The sequence below is a fragment of the Anas acuta genome, chromosome Z (genome assembly GCF_963932015.1).
Source record: "Anas acuta chromosome Z, bAnaAcu1.1, whole genome shotgun sequence".
In the NCBI taxonomy this organism is placed as follows: domain Eukaryota; kingdom Metazoa; phylum Chordata; class Aves; order Anseriformes; family Anatidae; genus Anas; species Anas acuta.
This window is the reverse complement of record NC_089017.1, coordinates 54,280,618-54,295,713: the sequence shown is the minus strand read 5'-3', so window position 1 is coordinate 54,295,713 and position 15,096 is coordinate 54,280,618. Positions and strand designations below refer to the sequence as shown.

The 15,096-nt window shown below is 34.3% G+C and overlaps 1 protein-coding gene across 1 annotated transcript in view; it reads left to right on the top strand.

Annotated features, from left to right (window-relative positions):
- Positions 1-15,096, top strand: part of FBXL17 (F-box and leucine rich repeat protein 17) — a 307,609-nt gene that overhangs the window by 275,086 nt on the left and 17,427 nt on the right. The gene's annotated exons all lie outside the window — the stretch shown is intronic.

The following is a 15,096-nucleotide window of genomic DNA, read 5'->3' as shown; positions in this document are numbered from 1 at the left end:
GACCTTTTTCTTTTTCATGGAAACATGGCTGTAGCTGTCTTGCTAGAATATTCACAGCACCTTTCAGATATTTAACAGGAAAGGTCTTCAAAATGAGTTCCCTGATAGTAGTGCCTTCATTATTTTTCAAGCTTGCTTATGATGATTCACAGTATGAAACCTTTATAAATTTTATTCAATTCCCCTTGTCAGTTGTACTCACTCTCAGCATCCAGTTGTATTGATTTATATGAACAACCTCAGTTTCATTAGTCATGATGAAATTAATGGCAAGTTGCATCATTTTTCTCTGACTGTGTTTCCAAAAGCAGAACAATATATCTGCATTGGAACATATTAAATGTTATGTTAACAGACACAAAATCCTGTGTTAAAGTTAATTCATGTTGAGATGTAGAGTGATACATGCTGACAAAAACAGAAAAATGCAAAATTGATGCTGACAGTCTGTCCTTCCCTGATTGTATAGATTTGTAGCAGCACATGCAGTATGTAAGTTCATGCTGTGATTCAAGACCTAAGCAACAATTGGCACAATAGCAGACATTCAGAACAATCTGTCAACCACTGCATCAATTTTTTTTTTTTTTTTTTGAGATCTTTAGGGATCTAGAAGATAGTTTCAGTATTAGATTGTTGCTCAAACAACTTTAATAAAATTATATTGATTCCAGAATTTATCAAAGCAAAATAAATGCATATATATTACATATAAAAGTATATGTATATATAAAAAGTATATATATAAAAGTATATGTAATATTGTTTTATTTTTAATTAAAATGTGACATAGAGTTACATTTTGACAACATCATAGAACCTATTTTGTCAAATGTTCATGTGAATCTGTTATGTATTACTGTGTATTATACTTCTGGAATGTTAATCTAGACTTTGAATTAACTGCATGAAGCCTCTTCACGCCCTCCTCCATGGGTGCCCAGTCTCTGTTTGTGAAGATTCAGTTCTCCTTGACAAAATGCTGTGCTTAGGCTTCTGCTGATCACTGCAAAGCCTTTAACAGTGAATGGTATTCCCAGAGCTGTCTTCAACATTCACGTTCAAATGTACTCAGGCATAATTAGATAAAAAGTCTACACAAGCTTAAGGTTGTAAAATTGGTATTATTGCTGCCTAGATTTGTATCACAGAATCATAGAATCGTAGAATATCCTGAGTTGGAAGGGACCCTTAAGGATCATCAAGTCCAACTCTTATCCAACTCTCATCCTAGCTTCATACCCATCCCATCCTAGCTGGTCCCCTTAAGTGGTGGAAACAGAAACAACATCGTACCTGCTATAACTATATATATATAACTATATGTATTCCTCCTGTGGAATCACATTGGCTGGTGTCAATAGCAAATTATATGTCTTCAAAAAATGTTTCTGGTGGTCAGATTCAATTTGGGAAGAACTATGTTGTGCCATATCGTTAGCCCTCTGAATACTTTTGAACTGTTTTTCAGAATATTAGTTTTAATCTAGAGAAACCTTTCAAATAAAATAGGCATATAAGTGTTAGTTCCATAGATAAAAAATTGTTGTGGTTGGAAGAAGACAAAACCAGTGTACAAGTTGCTTTTTTACCCAGATTCAAAAAAAAAAAAAAAAAAAAAAAAAAAAAAAAAAAGCCACAAGGAAAAGCTTTTGGTAGAAATCCAAAATAAAATTAAAAGGCATGAAAGAGTTGAAAGGTCAATGGTGGTGCACTTTAATAAATCCTACATCATTTTAGACTTTTTTAATGCTGTGGAAATGTCACAGTTGTATCTCAGTCATGTCACCAGGTAATGTCAGTTATTGCTGCTGCATTTCAGATTAATTTTCTAGTATTAGCCTAAACATTTCTTTGTTTCCTTAATGTGTTTTAGACTAATTCCAGCTTTTGTACTATCATCTGAAACTACATAATTTTTGTCTTTATGGACTTTTTTTTTTAACATATTGTTGTCCTCAAGACTGTAGCAGTTAGCCACTGCTCTCTTGGAGACAAATTTGACAATCAGTGGGCATGATGGTGTATGGGATGTATTGAGGCTTGGCGTTGAAGTGGTTTGTTTGATCTTTTTTTTTTTTAGCAGATCACAATACAAATTATTACAAATGTTTGTGGTTCTTGATGCCAACTTGTTTTCAGAAGTCCAGCTGCAGACTACTGTGAACTTATTTATTTTCATGCTTTCTTCTTATTACTTTTGAAAAGTTAAAGTAAAGTAATAAGAAGAAAGCATGAAAATAAATAAATAAATAGACAAATAAAGAAGTAAAATTAAGCTCAAAAGTAGATAGAGTACAAACACGGTGTGTTAAACTATGTTCCAGGAACGATGGTCCAGGACTATGAGGAGTTTTAGTAGAGATATTGGTACACTCTGTTATTATATATTCCTGGACTTATGTGGGCTCCATAGATATGACTATGTACATACAAATAGGAATTTTTCCCTGATTCACTTTTTTCATGTCCTTCTCTGTTCCACTCTTCTCCTTCATGCCTTTTTCTTCATGCACATGATCACTCACCTTGTATCCTGCCTAGCCCTTTCATACAGCAAGTTGCCATTTTATAACATAATCCAGAGTGTCTTGAAGTCAAGCAATTTTTTTCACGCTGTTCAGTGCAATTCTGTCAGACTGATATTCCCAGTTGCTAGACATATAACTTTACAAGATTAAGCAACTGATTTATTGCATAAATCTCATTTTTCTAGTCTTCGCTTAATATTTTACAAGAAGGCTAAGTAAGGAAAGTGAATATGGCCTGGCTAAAAAATAGTTAGAAAAAATAGGTATGCAATTTTTCATTAATGGTAAATATTGTATCATTATCTTAAAAATGCATTGAATATGTTTCTGGGAATTAAAAAACACAGCCCACACATGCTTGCTGAAATGCACAAATAGTCTGTCTGGTGTAACACCTCACTCTGTGCTGCAGTGATATATGTGCTTTTATTGCCCGTTATTTTGTGTGTGTGTGTTTTGGTGAGCAGTCAGATGTCTACTTCTTGCTGAGTACTGCACAGTTATACACCAGGAGTTTTACAACAAAATCCACAATTTTCGAAAGCCATTTGCTTCCATTTTTAGATTATGCATATAAAATTTTATTTTTGTAAGCAGTATTTGTCTTCTAGTTAGCATTTATTTGGTTCCTTTATCTCCACTGAATTCAATTTTATATGCTAAAACAGCATCTATTGTATTTATTTACTGCAAAGTTCAAAAAACATGAGTTATTATACTGAAACATGGTTTAAGTAGTCAGTGTTCTCACCTTCAAACAGTGTGAAATTCTTCATGGGAGTAAAAGTTCCTTTAGTACATTATTCAAAAGTAACATGCTATCATGCATTTGTTAGATGTTTGCCTTCCTCCAGTGTTTTGGTGTTTTTGATGTGTAGTCCTTCAAATTGATAAATTTGTGAGTCCTCCTTTTTGAAAGGGTAAAATGCACAATTCTATTGTTCTTCAGTTTAGGACCTCTGTTTTCAATATTTTCCCTCGATGGCAGAATGAGTATAGACCTCTGTCAGAGATGTCATCCTTTGTCTCAGCAAGTACTTGCAGACCACCGAGCAGCCTTTTCAAAGTAAGTCAGTATTTATTAATCAGAAGAATACAGTAGCTAGAGTCCGGAGGCAAAAAGGACAAAGCCAAATTTGCAAAAGGGTATGTTCACACATCATTTAGGATTACCTTCAGTCATTCTCCAAAGAGGCACTCTTGTATCTTAGCAGATCTTACAATTTACCAGGCTAAGCAGTTAAATACCCTTACTAGGAAAACATCTGTCTCTCTCTGCCCCCTCCCTTACAATGCCATGTGGCTAAGAACTAACAAAAATTTTGCTTTTTTGATAATCAGCATTTCAGCATCCTGATTTCTATTTGTTCTCTGATATTTGGACTTTCCAAATCCAGCTCATTTATCAGAAGTTTGGAATTATAAGTGATAGTTAATAAGTAATTTTAATAATGCTATTATTACATGTATTGTAATACTATAACACTACATACTACATATATTCTGTGTATATATAAGTGATTTGTCTAGTGTCTGACAGTTATCATCTCAAGCTGTACCAGCAAAACACTGTGAACATTGCTTCTGGTCTGTACATAATACTCTGTATTCTGTCGCTGTCACCATAACCCCTGAAGTGGGCCGTGATAACAGCTTTTTCAAAGCACTTCGAGAAATTCATAAGCAGCACATCCACCAGTTCTCCAAATGGTGCCAGATTTCAGAAAAGATACTTTCTTTCATACCTCTGTTGGTTAATGTGTTGCGTGTACCTCGTGTCATTCAAGGCTACAAACTTTATTTTTCAGAGTATCTAGATCTGGATTTTCACTGTCATTATTAGTGACTCATTTCTGAATGCCACTGAGCCTGGTTGCAGCAGCAACTAGGAATAACAGCTTTCATAGATGAGTGTTATTTAAATAAAGTCAAACACATTATGTTTTGAAAAGATTGTGTTTCACTTTCCTTGTATATCTCTTGTTCTTGATTTGTGCAGTTAAGGTATTTTTCAGTGGTTTTGTTGCCGTGAAACAAACACGTTTCCACCTTTGAACTGGGGAAAAAAAAAATGTTTTTAAGGGTCTCTAATACTTCTTCTCAAAGAAACACTATAGATATTCCAATATCTCTCTTGATACAAAATTGTTTACATATTCCTTGTCTGTAGGCTCTGTGATGAACCATTTTGTCACAGAAAGGCAACCAGGTTGGCGAGGAATGGTTTCCAAGCAGATCTATGCTAGCTGTTCCCAGTCATCTTTGTGTTCTTCACATCTGGTTGAATTAGCTCCATAATTTTCCAGTGGACTGAGTTCATGCTTACTGTCTTCTGCTTGCAATCAGAACAGGGCTGTGATGATGACAAAAATTACTCTTATTCAAAGTAGTGCAAAGAAAACAAATTATCTTGCAGTGTCGTCAAAAAAGAACGAATAAAAAGAGCTTGTTTTGACCAGCTTGGTCTATGGGAGCTATTTTGACTTAAGGCCACGGGGCTGAAAGCAGTGGCTTTTACCACTTCCGGAGTCCATCTCTGAAATGGGTATTTGGTAATATTTTTGAGAGAGATCTCAAGCAGGGAAGAACCAAATATGCTGCATACCTTTCATTTTAAAGCATTAGAGTCTTTTTGCATCCTTATATTGAAGGTTTGGGGTTTCTCTTTGTTTTGGTTTGATTCTTGCTGTTGGGATGCATTGAGTTAACTCTATTATTGAAATGGCTAAAATATCATGGAACTTTTCCTGTGCATGGATAGAGTTTATTTAGAATACAGATGTAATTAATATTAATTCATGGTTGTTGATGCTGAAACATATTCTGTAAAATAAAATATAACATCTTGTATGATTTTGTTCATAGCTTAGCCTTCTTCTGAGTGTGGACTTTTGGGGAAACAGCTGTTTAATACTTGTTATGTTAAAGATGATTCTGAAAGATCACTCTTTTCCTGTTTGTTGTTGTTTTGTTTTGTTTGTTTTTATTTAATTTCTATTTCATGGCAAAGTTTTGCTAACATTATAGGATAACAGAATAACCTTTGTACAAATGTACTATTTCATGTGTGTTTATAATCAGGGCAGAACTGACAAATGTTCGAGATAAAAAGCAAAGAGAGCACCACCAAGATCAATTCTACCTGGGAAATCATAGCCCTCCAGTTGCCACATGTTTCTAGGGGTTTGAAAAAAGGATAGGATAAGATAAAAGATGACTAAGCAGTTGTCCTATTTCTATGTACTAGCTAATAAAGTTGTCATCAAATACAGCCGTGTATACTGTACCAACTTAATGGTAACCATATAACAATAACAGTATGAACCAGTACAAAAAATACATATACGTGTGTGTTTATGTTTTCCATACAAAAATATACAATTAAATACTTCTCCTGTAATTGCTTAAAAGCAATTGATAGATAACACCTGTCACTTCTTTCCTCTTGGAGGCATTAGGTCTTTTCAATTCCTTGGGACTATTCTTGCCTCCAAGGATTTTCTGAAGGCTTCCTTAGGTAACCAATACTTTAAATAATGGTAAACCAGCAACGTGTTGTTTATGTGTTATCTTTTTCAAGTAGTTTTTCAGTCAAAATTACTGTGGTTGAGTGGATTGCCACCAAATTTCCAAAAAAAGGTCAAAATATGCATCCAGATGAAGGAATTTACCCAGATTTCCTAAACTCTTGAAGAAAGCAGGTTTGCTTTAGGGAGACAGTCTGACTTCTTTTCATTTCCTTGAGGCATCTTGTTAGATTGGTTTCCCAATGCCCCTATATGTTTCTACATTTTAGCTCAGTCCCATACTTCATTCTCATATGTTGCCTTTAGCCACATAAGCACAAAGGTGAAACAATAAAATTATCATGGGAGACCTCCAGCAGCCTGAGGCAAGTGAAGACAATAGCAAAAAAAATAATAATAATAGAAACACAAAGAACACAAAGTACATTGAAATGTAGGCTTGCTATCCAGAGATAACACAGTATTCTGTTGGGAAAATATTTCAGGCTTGGCAACTTTTTTTTAACCTTCTTTAGGATGTACAAGAGTTTAAGTATTCACTTATTTGAATACCTACCTGGTTACTGTGTTCTGTGAGCATTTGTTGTACATGCTAAAATACACCTCCTGTAAAATATGAAGAAAATAACCTGGACGTCTCTCCCATTTGCACCCCATACCATGGGGAAAAAGACTTAAATGGTTCCCTGTATGTTTGTATTAGCTATTACTATATGGTTTTATTTATAAATTTGCTATTATTTCAAGGAATCATCTCGTACAGTTATAACCAAGAATGTGTTCTTGATTATATCAAGAATCAAGTGCTTGATTATAAATGGGACTGGAAGAATTCCCTGGTAGAGAGCCAGTTCCTGTGCAAGTTCTGTCTCACTTTACTATTTAATAGTGTTACTGAAATGTAGCTGTTACATGAGGTCATGATTATAAAAAATAAAAATAAAAATTATACATAGGATGTTAGCTGTCAGATGGACACACGAAGGCCTGAGAAGAATTAGACTTTTGACTGGGAAGCCATCACAAATAAAGTTTTGGAGTGATATATTCATAGGAGTCTTGATTTCATAGCAGATGGACTACAGTGTTTGATGCATGATTTATATCAGTATATGACAAACAAATATTTTATTTCGTTATAAAAATACCCTTACAAATGTGAAACAGGTGTAGATGTATTGTTTGTTTTAAGAAGATGTATCATGCAGTGATTTTTATCCAAATGCTTTTCATTTAAGGAAACAATGTGAATTGTAAGCTCTGATTCCTGTTCTGGGTGAATGAAGCAGCAGACGACTCGAGCAGTGATTTCTTCAACTACTGCAGTTACTGCAGCAAAACATTTCTGACACATGGAAAGGAGCTTAGGTGTATATTCTATGTGTCTCAGCACATAATAGATTATCTAAATTGCAAGACCTCACATAATTTGCATGGCAGATAACCATCAACCTCATTAATGTAGGGGGTAACCACAAATCCTATCTGTTAGCATTGTGTGAAAATTCACTGCGCTTTTGCTTATCGCATCAAGCTTTGCTCTAAAGAATCAAATTCTGTAGCCATCATTCAGGAAAATAACCTGAATAACTGCAGATACTTTGAAAATAAGTTTTTATAGATATGCACTCAAAAAGAGGAGCATTTTCAGTGTCGAAGAAATATTTACATTAACTAAATATTCAACAGTTATTCTATCGTATACTGTAGAGGATCTTAGTAACATATATTAGTCAATGTTTTAATTTCGGTTCTTAAATATTGCATTACATTAAATTGTCTATATACTCAACTGTGTATTTTACAATTAACAAGTGCTTGTGTTTAATTGCAGGCTAATTTATAAATACTTTTCCACAAATTACTGAAAAAGGAATGTCAAACTAATTTTTGTGAGTGGTAAAGCTTCAATGAATTCAAATGTTTATAATTTATCTGTATTATTTACATCTCTCTCTTTTGTTCCTAATTCAATAGGCTAAACGACAGAAAAACAACAGATAGAAATGCCCATTTAAATTGTCTTGTTCAGTCTCATAAATTTTATTTGTAACCTCTCCAGAGGTTTGTCCACTCATATTTTAACTAGCTCAGGCAGATGAACTTCCACCAACACAAGAATATTTCACAGTCTGTGAAGTTCAACTGTTACATCATTTTCTTAACACCTAGATGTATAGCTTTCTTTGCTAATTTTTGCTAATTTTTTTTTATGACATCTGCTTATAACAATTTTAAAAATCATAAACTTCTCCTCCCTCCTCCTCCCCCCCTTTTTTTGTGGTGTATTAAGCTTTCATTAGCAAGTAGATGGCTATCAAAACCACCTTAATAGCTTTTAGCTATATAATAAATAAAAGATAATGTAAAGTTCCATAAGAAAACTATATACTTGGTAATACTTGGAGGACTGATTGATTTCTACTTTGCATGAAACCATTAGAGAGTTTGGAAATTTTAAATGCTAATTCTTGAACATTTACATGCTTTTTTCATTAATGATGAAAGAACTGAATAAACAAATGCAAGAATGTTTTTTGAGTGATTGCATATATATACACATATAATGCCATGGTGTCAGGATGAGGTCAGTCATAATTTTAAAAAATATTTCTATCCAGTTCTCACTGAAGGCTGACCAAGTGCAGTGTTTTTTGCATATGTAGTATGGTAGGTGATGATAGGAGAAAAACAGCAACACAAATCTCACAGAGGTTTATTTTCTGTTAAACTGAGCTAAGATTTTATGATTAAGGAAGTACTCTATTGTGTAGTAGGTACATGACAGTAAAAATATGTTTAGTTGTGTGTGATCATGCTTAATACACTAAATTTCAAAAAAAAAAAAAAATTAATAAAAATTGTGCAAAACATGGAGTATTCATTTCCAGATTTAAAAATACAGTAAAAATTAATTTAAGATTGGGCCAAATACTGGCTGTTCATACCAAAGATATGTATGTTACTTTTTACGTTACAGTGACCTCATACTTAGGAATCATAGAATCAAAGAATGGCTCAGGTTGGAAGAGACCTTAACATCCATACAGTTCCAACCCCCTGACCATGGACAGAGATACCACACACTTGATCAGGTTGCCCAGGACATCGTGCAGCCTGACCTTGAACACCCCCAGGGATGGGGCATCCACAGCTTCTCTGGGCAACCTGTGCCAGTGCCTCACCACCCTCTGAGTGGAAAATTTCTTCCTTATCTCCAATCTAAACCTCCCCTCTTTTAGTTTAAAACCATTCCCCTTTGTCCTGTCTTTATCTGACTGAGCAAAAACTTACTCTCCATCTTTTTTTTAAGGCCCCTTTAAGTACTGAAAAGCTGCAATGAGGTCACTCCAGAGACTTCTCTTCTTTAGGCTGAACAGCCCCAACTCTCTCAACCTTTCTTCATAGAAGATGTGCTCTGATAGTCACGACTTAGTAAATTATGAATGCTAGTTAGTGAAACTTTTGTAAATTATTAGCCTAATACTTGTTTCTAATTTGGGGGGGGAGAGAAGGGGTCATGTACACAAAATCAAAGAGGCCTTAAGGTATATGCCCAGTATAGTTTTCCAAAACTATCCTGTAAAATAACTACAGCGGTCTTGCCCCTGGTTTTGTCAGCTTAACAGCTCAGTGCCTGCCTAGATCAGGTCTGGAAGCAGTTAACCATGATGCCATTTGTATTACAACCATTGGTTTCACAGGTTACATGTAGTTAAAAGGAGAACTTTCTCCTCTAAAACAGCCATTTCTACCCATAGTAGTAGACACATTATCTATGTCAGTTTAATGAAATCTGTTTTAAATTAAATAAGGTTAAATTACTATTTACAGTGTACTAACAGAATCTGTTGTTTTTTTTTCCAACTATTTCAGCTGGCCATCTAAATGATGCCACGTAGTCCTGGTCATGCATATGTCCTTTCACCTTCAGAGTTACAACAAAACACCACTACCACTACAACTGGAAAACATTTTTGCTTAATACAGCTCAAGGCTGTGGAGGTGATTTTCCAATTCCAGTTAGAGACATTACACTTCATCTTCTGCCTTGTAGGAGCTGTACATCAGTTGATTTCCATTCCTCCAACCTAGCTCTGGAAAAAGAAATATGAAAACTTGCTTTTGCCAAAATAAATGGGAGTGCAAAAAAGGAGAGAAAAGAATTGGATGCAGTGTTAAATATTCACAGACAGAGAGGTTCATATGTCAAAGCCAGCATCTGTAAACTACATGGTAGATTTTTGTGTGCCCACTTCTACTTACTTGCAGTGTGTGGAGATTTTGTTTTGTCATTCACTGTGTTTAGAGCTTGGTTGTCATTAGATTGAAACACACCTTCGGCTCTTCTTTATTGCTGATTGTGCTACAAGTTCCTAAGACAAAGAATCCAAACTTACTTCGTAAGGCTTTTACTGTGTGTGTCCTTGTTAAATTACCGCCAGGCTTTCTGAGAACAGCAATGTATTCTGTTTATTGTGGACAAATGCAGTCAGAGAGGGGAAAGAAAAAAAAAAAAAGGCTGTTGAGCAATGCAAACATTTCCCTAGCTGAAACCTATGGCTTAAAGTATTTTGCTCATGCAAGCAGAAGAACTGAGTGTACCCAAGACTTCTAAAAGAACTCAAAGATGAAATAGTTGAGCTGCTAACAGCAGCCTAATCTTTCACTTAAACCTGCTTTACTAACACAGGACTGCTTGGCAGAGGTATTCAATAAAGGTTTCAGGGAAGGTCAGAAAATATAAATTGACTAACCTGACATCTGTGTAAGGGATATTATTAATAATTAGGAATACAATTAGTGAACACAGGAATAAATAGGAAGAGGAAGAGTCAGGGAAGAGCTGGCACAGCTTTCGTTAAGATAGATTGTGCTTCACAGTCATATCAGAGTACTTTGAAGAAGTCAGCAAGGAATAAGGAAGATGTGGTTGATCCAGTCTGTTGGGATTTCTAGGAAGTATTTGTTAAGGAACTGAGCAGTCGCAAGCAGGATCAACTATTAGAGCTTATTCAAAACTAACAAGTGGTTTTCAAAACAGATGGTAGCTGAATGGAGGGACTGCTTGCCAACAGGCTGTTGAGAAGCCTAAGTAATTTGGTGGGTCAAAAGGCTGGTTAGTTAGACAGATTTATAGAGCTACAGAGGCATCAACGCAGCTTCAGAAAGTTCCTGTCTGTAATTTTTGTCATGTGAGGAAAGCATTTAGGGAAAATATCCTTTTCACTTGTTCTTATGGTCTTTGACCCCCACTGTTGGGTGCTGCTAGAGACCGAATAGTGGATGTCTTCTCTGACCAAGTAGCATTGTTCTCATGAGGGTGCAATGACACACATCCAAAATTTTCTGAAAATGCAGTCAGTGTTTTAAAATGGCATACTCTTTATGTATTTCACAGATGAACTGTTGTGATATATGACTACAGTGTAACATTGAAATGTTTTGAATACACTCTTGTCAAAATGTTTGGTTTTCTAGAAAGACATCTGCTAATCTGGGGACAAAGAGTTGCAAAGTAGAACATAAATATGTCATTTTTTACTGCCATGTGAGATAATATTATAACAGTCAGGCAGGCCATCTGTAATACTGTAATTGATTTCTAGCATCACTTGTAATTAAATTAGAAATATGTTGTCAATTGTTCTTATTTATTAAAGAGCACATGCATTTTTGAAACTGTTGAACAAAATATATATATATATATATATATAAATAAAAATATTATGTATATATATAAGTATATACATATATATATATATATATATGCATATGATACCTGGGAGCTCTGTAGTAGAGAGTGAATAATACTGCAGGCAAAACACAAGCCAGAGAAAAGTACTGCCCACTTAGTGGTCTCTAACCTAAAATGTACCCCAGGCATTATAAGTCTAAAACGTACCTGACTCACAGATTAGACACACAGATCAATTACAGCATGAAATTTCATCCAATTATTTTCATATACACTGATGTGAAAAACAAGTGAAGACATCAGATTAGTAATTTTCTGAAAATCAATCTGGAGCTTCTGAACTGTAAAACCGTGCTAACTTAACCTCTTTCACCAAAGACCTCATAGTTAGATTTTTTTTTCATTCAATTTTCCATATATCATATTCATACCTTGCCTTAGGCTGTTTTATTCCAGTTTGTATTGTTCCAGTAAATATTGCTGCTTGTACAAAAAACGTGGTGGTTGTCTCATACTATTTTTCTAATTCCGTGTTCTGGCTTATCTGATAGTTGACAGAATATAGTAATGACAATGTAGTCCCAAAATAATACATATACATTTTCAATTATGGAAACTTACATGTGCTTTCCAAATTCCTGGTGCGATCTTACTCTTTTTCATTCTTTAAATACTTACGGGAAATAATAGTTTTTAAGTTAAAGTATTGATATTCAGAAGGCAAGCACTGAAGACCACTTTTGCACAGTGGCTTCACGATCTGTTATTTGATAATTAGTTTGTTCTTGTTTCAGTAATTATTAAGTCCCTTTTTCATTATGTTAAAATAAAAACAGAAATTTATGTTTGCATTAAATAAAGGTAAAACTTGACTAGTTTAATTAAACGTCTGCTCTAGAAATTAAATGCCTTACCCCCCAAAATACCAAAATAAAAGGACTAACATATCAAACAATAAATCAACATGTTTTAAGTTACATATTATAAAATGATTTTATATTAGTGTTTTGTTATAAAATGGTATATGGCATGTATAAATAAGAAATAGAATATTTTATTCTTCCAGTTTGTTTAATATGTGCAAGTGGAAATACCTGCCTGAGATTTAAGCCATCTTTCTGCCACATTCAAGGTAGCTTCATGGACTTTTCAGGTTATATTTTAGTCTTGGGCATTCTGCACACAGTGTAACATTTTTGAGCTTTCAACAGCATCATTCCGTACTTCCTTTCTAATCTATGTGTTGTGAAAGAGCTCTCAGAAGTTGTATGTCTAATTTCCTGTAATAGATTTACTAGGAGAATTCTTTACCAGGAGATCTGATGATCTTTTACATTACACTCATAAAAGTACTCTCTGCTGATTTTCTCCCATTTATCACTTTTTCACAAAGTATTGAAAAGGGGTGCTTTTTAGCTTCTTAATGATAAAATATGATTGTAACTTTACAAGAAAATATGATTGTAACTTTAAAAGAACTAGCAAGTTCATTCAGAGACAGTTTTTGAAATCATATTTAACTGACAACATTCTAATGTTATGGTAGGTTTTCAGTATTCCTGAACTACAAACAAGTAGTTTGTAAACTAAAACATTTTCCATGGAGTTAGGTAATCTGTAATTGCTATAGCTTTACAGCAAAATATATACAGAATAAAAAATATATACAGAAAGTTTCTGACTCTTTTCCCATGATTTTTATTAAAGTAGCATTTTTGAAGGGCTCTGTGGAAACAAGGATAAAGTTCATGTTTTGTTATATATATATTTACCTATCGGCAGAATTAGGATTTGTTTTTAGGGATGTACTGAGAAGAGGTAGTTGGTATTGTCCTACAAAAATCAATGAAATCATAATGATACTAAATAGATGATTGTATTATAAGTTCATTATGTCAGCTACAAAATTCAATTATTACTGCCCTTTTTGGTGAATGGCTGAAAGAAAAAATTGATGTTCCACTCCGTCTTCCATAGCTTCTGAGAATGTATTTGGCCTCTTTTGGCTGATTTCGATTGCAAATCAAGTCCACCTGAATATTTATAAATTAACAAATTATCCTCACTGCTGTCTGCCATTAGTTTAGGTCTCTGCAGAACTACTGCAAGGTCAGGTGGATTCTTTTTCTCTGCTTCTAGCTCTCAGTTATATGCTGATTAGTGAAGATTAACATCTGGCATATCAAAAGCTATCAGCTCTTTATAACTTCTTTTTTTTTTTTTAATTGCCAGTAGGCTCTGTAGTATGAGCAGAACTGGCCCATAGTTGCTGAAAACTCTTCTCTTTAAAGATATTTCCATTATTTGCAGTAACTCACTCCTTCATCTTCCTTTTCAGTGACTGCATTATACCTGGAGTAAAAAGGGTAAACATCTTACCCCTTGATGATATGCAGATTAAGGGTTAGGACTTGGGTAGGCTGACTTTCACACTGGAAGCTTTGGGCTTTTTCATAAGCCGAGTTTTTAGCTGATGAAAACTGCCACTCATTTCTGTTAATAAAGCCCAACTTGACTAACAGTTTCTGAGCCTGCATTTTGTGGCAGGTGTTCTAGTTGGTGGTGACCAGCGTGGTGGTGATCCTTCACAATCTTTCATCAGTTGTTTATGACTGGCAATGTCATGACAAAGCCTGCCCAACTTGTTCAGATGCCTCGTGGTTTTCAGCCCTTTCAGAACTTCCTCTTTCCTTTCCTTTTATGAAGGTTCAAGTTTTTGTTCTAATTCTTTCTTCTATAATTTTTTTTTTTTTTTTAAGAAAAGTGTTCCTGAAGGAAACATGAAAGAAAGGCGTATGGTTGTTATTACATCATCAATATGAGCAATAGGAAACAAATGCAATTTTAGAATATACTTGTAAAATACATGACATAAGATATCTGCATGGTTTCTTAAATCTATTTGTTTTATTGACACAGGAAATGTTCTGGTATTCTTTGTGCTTATTTGCAAAAATACTTTGCTGGGAAAAAAAAAAAGAAAAAAAAAGGTGTTAATTTTATAAAATCAGTTACTTTCTTTGAAGAGTGTGGTAGACTTCTTTTTATTCTATAGTTATTTCAATTTTAATTGATTGGTCTTTGATCCTTCCAAACGAAGTAATTAAAAGAGCTCATATAGAACACCACTGCTAACTGGTCTATTTATGCGGACTGGTAGATAGAAAAATACCTCGTGTGTATTTGCACATCTGCATCCTAATTTTAAGAGATAGTTATTCTATAGTTAAAAATGCAAAATACATGATCTTTTACAAGTTATTAGAAATCTGCTTCTGAAAATTCTATTTCAATATCATGTAGTGTATACTACATTGAGCTTATCTCCACTGAGCTTACC